Consider the following 8,657-nt stretch of genomic DNA (forward strand, 5'->3'; position numbering starts at 1 on the left):
TTCATCCCTCTAAGGGGGTATCTCACATCTAGGGGGAGCTTAACTCTAAGAATTGAGTCACAGAAACTCTAATGGTGTGAACATATAAATGCATTATGTAAAAGTGGTAACCCCACTTGAGCTTAAACGATGATTATGACCTGTGATCAAATGTTCTCATTTGACTCCTAAGTCAATATACTCATATATAGATGACCTAGTCATCGCCAATTGTTTGATAGATGCTAGAATTGGTTGTGCATGCTCTGCAACATATTTCATTTGCCATCTTATTGTGTGAGCATGTTGATGCATATTTTACTCATTCAAGGACATCCACTTGTTGCTTTGATTGTTTGGGTTCTTTTATTTTTGCCAAGTGGATGGACAAGAATGACTAAGAACTTTCTCTAGCTATCTATGCTTTTCTCATCTCAAACTCTATTCATGCTACATCACAAAATTTGATCAAGTCAGATTCGAACCACTCTGTGTGAGGAGCACTCGGAGTCCCCGATTCGTCATAGACTTAAACTTCCAAAACCTCTTTGTGACTCTCGGTCTGACCGATTCCTCCATTTCGGTCCTACCGAGATCATTAAGTTGATCTGAGTTTTAAATCTCAGTGCAACCGATTTGAACTTTTCGGTCACACCGATTTGCTGTAACTGTAGACAGTTATGCATCTCGGTGCCACCGAGTTGTTCCACTCGGTCACACCGACAGGGTCGGGCTATATGTAGTCACGGGCAAAATTTTGGAAATTTCTCTGAAACCCTTCGCCCGCGCAATAGGTCGCTCTGCCATCGAAGGTCTCCGGATCGTCTCCTCGTCACCAGCAGCCTCCTGTCGCTGGTCTACGCCGCCGTCAACGGATTTCGCCCCCGCCGTTGCCGCCGTAGCGAGTCCACCGCCAAGCTAGGGTATGGACTTGATCTTTGTGATATCCTCGTCTGATTTCTAGCACATTGTATTCTTATGGATTCTTGCCACGATTGAAACACTTCTATCCACCCAAAGTAGTCTGTAGATTAGAAGAGATTCAAATTTTTAGGGTCAGGTTTCCGCCGAAACCATCTCAGACCCACCGAGTTGAAAAACTCGGTCTCACCAATTTGGCTTATGCCATTGCACTAGTGACTCTCGGTCTGACCGAGAATTACTAATCGGTGCGACCGATTTTAGGAATCTGTGAAACCCTAGCAGTCTCGGTGCCACCGAACTGTGACTCGGTCCAACCGAGATCATCAGTTTAGGTTCCAAAACTGCTTCGGTATCACCGAGTTTGAAAATTGGTTGATCCGAAATGCTTTCTGTGGAAAATAAAACTAAAATTTTGAATCATTCTTTTGCAAAAATCTCTGCATTTTGTGATGCTCATCCATTCTATCTCATCTATAACTCTTCACAGGGTCAACAGTCAGCTTTTTGCAGCATGTCAGACCAGAGTGACAACTAGAACATGTCAGAAGAGCAGATTGACATGAGCAAGGGTACTAGTCCCTCAAGCTCTACAGATGAAGGGAGCAGAAGCACTCCTAGCAACCTGCCTAAGGCTGCTACCAGGCAAAGGAGGAAGAAAACCTCAGACTCAGAGGATGAGGACTATAAAGCAGAAGAAGATGAGGCTACTTCCACGAAAGTGGTTCTCAAGAAAGAATATGGCTCTGCACATAGCACTAAGCCAGGTCTGAAAAATAAAGTTCCTGCCAAGAGGACACCAATGCCCAAGGCCAGAAAGTCCACTCAAGTGCCAGCGCAGACAGAACCCAAAGAGGCACCTGAGAAGAAAGTCACTTCTTCCAAACCCAAGAAAGTTCCCACTGGAGAGACAATGAAGTTTACAATTGAATCATAGGATGAAGGTGCTCAGGACAAGAAGAAGAAGAGAGCAAGAACCACAACTGCCCAGGTTCTTGGAAAGCCCTCAATGAGAAGAGATTCTGAAGAAGAGGAAGAGGTTGTTGCACCAGCACCTAAGGCGCCTAAGCTTATGGGTGATGCTATAAGATCAGGGGCTGCAACATCTAAGCCCAAGGAAGCACCCAAAGCTGCCTCCAAGGCCAAGCAAGTACCAAAGAGGAATACTAGGAGTATTCCAGCTGCTGAGAAGAACAAGGCCCCAGTGCCAAATGTTACTGAAGAAGAAGATGCAGAAGGACAGGTCCTAAGGAAGCTCAAACCCAAGATACCAGACCACAATGATGCCCATCCTGTGGCTGAGGACATGAGGATCAGGAAGGATTCAGGGATGAGGCTGTGGAGGTTGGAAGATCCATATGCTTCAAGGAGAAGGACTGCTGTTGACTAGAGGTTCCATACAAAGGAACAGCAGGACTTCTATGAGACAATTCTGTTGGATAAGAAGCCCATAGTTTGTGACATGAGGTGGGTCGACTGGACCTACATCAAGGGCAATGAAGAGCACTATCCTGGAGTGCAAGACAACTTTGTTGCTTGTGGAGTTGTTGATTATGTTGGACAAAAGTTCACCCACTGGAATGATGAGCTTATCAAGCAATTCTACTCCACAGCACACTTTTACCCAGATGGAAGAATTGTTTGGATGTCTGAAGGTACAAGGTACCAATCCACTGTTGAAGAATGGGCAAGTCTGATAAATGCCCCTAAGGAAAATGAGGATGACATGGATATCTATGCAAAGAAGAAGATGGATCACAATTCCATGGCTCACATGTACAAAGAGATCCCAGACAAGGCAGTTGAGACACATAAGTTTGGATCAGTCCACTTTCTGTTGTTAGGGCTGCCAACAATCAATTGGATTCTGAGGCACACTTTGTTGCCCAAGACTGGTGACCATAGCATGATCAGAGGGCATGCCATCAACATGTTGCATGTGTTTGATGTGCCACAAAAGTTTAAAGTCATGAGCCTAATGATTGAAACCATTAAGAGGACTGCAGCAGATCAGAAGAGGAGCTGTGGATATGCCCCTCAGATTCAGGAATTGATCAACTCAAAGATGGGCATAGGGAAATATCAATTGGATAAGGAACATTTTCCACTTTATCCAGACTTTGAGGACAATGAGGTTGTTATGAATGAGAATGATCCAACATCAGTTCAAGCTCAAGAGAAGAAGGAGAAGGCAAAGAAGGAGAAGGCTGCCAGGATGCCAACTCAAGAGGAGGCATCTAAATATTTCTTGAAGAACAAGCAGGAGCAGCTTGGTTACTTGATAGCATCTACACTGAGGATTGAGAAGGGACTGGCCACCCTCACTCAGAATCAGGAGAGCCTGGAAAGAATCATGGAACTCAAATTCCATGACCTTGATGTCAAAGTAACTGAGATACAGTCAGTTGTGGAGCAGCTGCAGGATGATATGCAGGAGAGGCAGGGCAAGACTACCACAAATGTGTTTGACAGAGTGCCTAGAGCCCAGAGGTCAGTTGCAGTTCTTGTGACAGACACTAGAGCAACAACTTCAGCACCAGCTACAGCCCCTTCAGCTCCAGTGCAACCAGCTCCAGCATCAACTCCAGCACCCTCTACTTCAACTGAAGCCTTCGTCCTTGCAGTTATCCAGACACCAACACCTGAAGATCAAGCCTGAGAGTCGATCTAGCACCACTACTAGGAAAAGGGCTATAGATAGGACTGATTCTAATGGGGCACCAGGTAGAGAGTACGCCACTACTATATACTAATGGCGCACTGGCTTCAGGTACGCCATTAGTGTGGCAGACACTAATGGCACACCGGGTTCAAGGTGCGCCACTACTGTCGATTTTTTCCCCATTTTTCCATACAAACTAATGGCGCATGGAGACAAAGTGCGCCATTACTAGTTAGAACTAGTAATGGCGCACGGCCAGGACAGTGCGCCATTAGTATATATATTTTTTACTTTTTTGCGAACCTACTAATGGCGCACCGTATCACAGTGCGCCATTAGTATACATATGTTTTTTTTACTTTTCTACAAAAAGTACTAATGGCGCACCGACCGCCGGTGCGCCATTAGTAACCAGGGTTACTAATGGCGCATTATGTGCTGGTGCGCCATTAGTAACCTGGGACCAACAAGATATTTTGGACAGCCCACCTACCCACTCACTTTCCCCACTTCATTCTCTCCACCTCCTCCTCCAAGCTTGTCTCGGCTGCCTCCTCCTCCTCACCTCATTTCCACCATAAATTCATCAAAATTAAGTGGTGAAATTACCTTTTTTTGATAGGTAAGTAAGGGGAAAGCTATCCTCATGATGTAGATCTACTTTTTTTCTCCCTAGCTCGCTCCAACAATGTGCACATGCACTTTTGTGGCCTAGCTAGATCTATGTATGTTTGTGGTGTCGCATGTGTTTGTGGTGTTGCATATATGATTGTGTTTGAAGGTACCGGTATTTGAAATGCGATAGTTGCCAATATTTTGCCGGAATGTTTTGATTCATTTCCGTTTCGGCGAGAATTTTGGCACTATGCATTCTTTTCGGTCCTATTCTTAGGGAAGGTCATGCCAAATTTTTTCTTGGTCCTAAAATATCGTTTTCCTCTACCCCGCAGGCGACCATGGTCCGCACGATGACTGAAGGCATCGTGAATAGGTTTTTGAGCTCCGCGAAGGCCGAGATGCTTCAAAAGAACGAGACGGAGATAAGATGTCCGTGTCGAAGATGCAAGCTGAAGAGCCTTATTGCGGACCCAGATTCCGGGCAGGTGCGGGACCACCTGCTCTTGCGTGGTTTCATGGATGGCTATCGATGGCAAGGTGATGAAGATGACTATGAAGTCGTCCATGGGGGCCGGGCAAGAAATGAGGAAGGGCAACAAGACAAGTACCACCACGGCGAGGGCGGGCGAGAAGACGAAGAATCTCCAGGACATGATCACGACGGTGATGCTGTACACAATCATCATGTAGAAGATGTCGCAAATCATGATGGGGAAGATCAAGACGAAGGGCATGATCATGAAGATGAAGATGCCGGAGCAGACGACGATGGAGGCTGGGTGCAGGACCATCATATTCAAGAGCTGCTTCTCAAGCAGACGGATAATGCAAGAGCTGCCGCCCGAGAGAAAGCCAAGCTAGATCAACTGGAGATAGACGCGGTTACTCCATTGTATGAAGGATGCAGGCCCGAGGATACACGCCTGAAAGTAACGCTCATGGCTCTGGAGATGAAGGTAAAACACAAAATGACCGACGCATGCTTCAAGGAGAACATGTCATTCTGGCACCAACGTCTTCCCAAGGGGAACAAGTGCCCGACCAGTTTCGAGGAGGCGAAGAAAATCGTGTGTCCTCTGGATTTACCCCACGTGAAATACCATATGTGCATGAACAATTGTATCATTTATCGGGACGAGCACGCGGAGTCTACCATATGTCTGGTGTGCGGCGTCACTCGATACAAGAAGAGGAAGAAAGCTCCTCGAAAATCGGTGTGGTACTTTCCGATCACTCCTCGTCTACAGCGGTATTTCGTGGACCCTAAGGTAGCAAAGCTTCTGCGTTGGCACGCGGATAGGGAGGAGAAGAAGCGGGAAGATGACGGAAATGATCCGGAGATAAATAAAAAAGACAAGATGCTGAGTCACCCTAAGGATGCGAGCCAGTGGCAAGCGTTGAACTTCGAAGACCCAGAATTTGGGAAGGATCCAAGGAACATCGTGCTGGGTGCGAGCACCGATGGAGTCAATCCGTTTGGCATCCAGAGAAGCACACATAGCACCTGGCATGTGTTTGTGTGGATGTACAACCTTCCCCCCTGGTTGTATATGAAGAGGAAGTACATTCACATGAGTATGCTAATTGAAGGGCCGAAACAACCAGGGAACGACATCAATCTGTATCTGGGGCTGCTAAAGGAGGAGCTAGACACGCTGTGGAAAATGCCAGCCAATACGTGGGATGCCGCAGAGAGAAAATATTTCCCTATGAGAGCCGCACTGCTCACGACGGTGCACGACTATCTCGGTTACGGATATCTCGCGTGGCAGGTAGTCCACGGATTTTCTGGATGCGTAAGGTGCATGGATGACACAATGTATCGCCAGCTAGATAGAGATCCCGGGTCTTCGAAAACCATGTTCATGGGACATCGAAGGTGGCTTCGCGACAATCACCCATGGAGGAAACGCAAGGATCTGTTCGATGGTGAAACCGAACCCCGAAAACGCCCGTGTACGAGGAGCGGCGAGGAAATAGACGAGCTGTTGAAAAATTGGAAAGACTGCCCACTGTCGGGAAAGAAGCAAAAGGCGCTAGAGCCGGGAAAGAAGCGAAAGGCGCCAGAGCCGCTGCTGAAGGTATGAAAACGAGGTCTGTTTTCTGGGACTTGCCGTACTGGAAGATCCACCGTGTGCCTCACAGCCTTGATGTCATGCATATCACGAAGAATGTGTGCGAGAGTCTGCTTGGTACCCTGCTCAACATGCCAGAGAGGACCAAAGATGGGCCAAAAGCAAGGGCAGACTTGAAATCAATGGGCATCAGGCAGGAGCTTCACGCTAATGATGATGATGATGATGATGATGAGGCGAAGCAGGACACAGAAAGTCGTCGCAAAGGCAAAAAGGCCAAGAAGACCGGAAATGACTACCCTCCCGCGTGCTTCACTCTAAGTCAGGAGGAGATCGAGCAGTTTTTCACCTGCCTCCTAGGAGTAGAACTTCCTTACGGTTACGCGGGGGAGATAAGCAGATACCTAGACCCAGCGAAGCAGAAGTTCACCGGGATGAATTCTCACGACTGTCACGTGCTGATGACGCAGATACTTCCAGTTGCAATCCATGGGATCATGGACGTGCACGTCCGTGAAATGCTATTTGGCCTATGCAACTTTTTCGACGTCATCTCTCGGTAGTCGATTGGCGTGAGGCAACTCAGAAGACTATAGGAACATATCGTGGTGATACTATGCGAGCTTGAGATGTACTTCCCGCCCGCATTCTTCGACATTATGGTGCATCTGCTGGTCCATATCGTGGAGGATATCATCCAACTCGGGCCGACGTTCCTGCACAGCATGATGCCATTCGAAAGGATGAATGGTGTCATCAAAGGATACGTTCGCAACATGTCACGTCCAGAGGAAAGTATAGCCAGGGGCTTTCTGACCGAAGAGTGCATCTCCTACTGCACGAATTATCTAGGCATCGAGAACCCCGTTGGTCTGCCCGTCAATAGGCACCTCGACAGGCTCGCTGGATGGGGTCACCGTGAGGGTCACCGCGAAATGCATGTCGACTTCGAGGGTCGACTCGCCGACTTTGAAAGAGCAAACCTAGTCGTGCTACAACACATAGATGTGGTCGATCCTTGGGTGGTAGAGCACAAAACCTTTATTGACAAGACGTACAATGACCGAGGCCAACAGAGGACGGACGGAGATATACTCAAAGAGAACAACTCATGTTTCACGCGTTGGTTCAAGCAGAAGCTTCTGTCGTACCCTTTACATGAAGATTCTTCCGCGGAAGAACAACTCATATTTGCCTTGTCACAGGGCACCGAGCAATACCTGATGACCTATGAGGCGTACGATATCAACGGCTACACATTCTACACCGAGGACAAGGACATGAACAGCAATGGTTATCAGAACTCCGAGGTAACGATGGAATCCTACACCGGTAAGGACAAGGACAGATACTACGGAAGGATCAAGGAGATCTGGGAGCTGAGCAGCGCTGGAGAGAAGGTGCCGATGTTCCGTGTCAGATGGGCCAAGAGCGTCCTAAAAGAATACCGATATTTCACCACCATGGTTATACCCGAAGCCAAATCCAAGACCGCGGGCGCAAACGTCACCGCGAAAAATGAGCCATGGGTACTGGCTTCCCAAGTGGACCAATGCTTCTTCATTACCGACCCGTCAAAGCCCAGTCATGTTGTCGTGAGGAGAGGCAAAAGGAAGATCATCAGAATGGATGGAGTAGCCAATGAGAAACACTTCGACAAGTACGGCGACCCAAAGATTGAACATGACTACGACGATGAAGTAGCAGCACACACCACAAGAAGAAGTAGGACCACCCTACCTAAAGGATGTCCGTTCCACAGAAGAACTCCATTTGCGAAAAAGAAGGGCAAGAAGATTGTGAACAGATAGCTAGCTAAGATCAATTGTATTTAAATCTTAGTCTTCATTTCTCGGTTGTATTTCATGGGAACTTTTTGATATCATGAATATTTTTAAATTTCATGGGCACTTTTTTAATTCATGAGGACACTTGATCTCGATCCCCCTCCATCTCGATATCGATTCCCCCTCCATCTCGATCTCGATCCCCGCACCCTCCCCTGCTCCACCGCCGTCGCTGATGATATTTTCAAGTAACAAGTTTGAACATATTTAAACACAAATAAATATAAAAAACAGCATTTAAAATGCATAAAAAAATATTGGGGAGCCTGGGAATCGAATCCAGGACCTCCTGGTGTGTGTGCTGCGTGTTGACCAGTCGGGCTAGTGGGTGGGTTCTGTTGTAGATAGGGTTAGGTGGTAGATAGGGCTAGTGGGGTAGATTAGAACAAAATTCTAATGGCGCACCGAGAGCTGGTGCGCCATTAGAATAGTCGTACTTATGGCGCACCGAGAGCTGGTGCGCCAATAGAAAGTTTGCCCCACACTAAATCCCCAATCTCTCTAATCTCTCCCGCTTCCGCCCCCCCCCCCCGTGTTCGCCGTCCCCCTCGCCTC

This window comes from Triticum aestivum, chromosome 3B (genome assembly GCF_018294505.1).
Source record: "Triticum aestivum cultivar Chinese Spring chromosome 3B, IWGSC CS RefSeq v2.1, whole genome shotgun sequence".
Lineage (NCBI taxonomy): Eukaryota > Viridiplantae > Streptophyta > Magnoliopsida > Poales > Poaceae > Triticum > Triticum aestivum.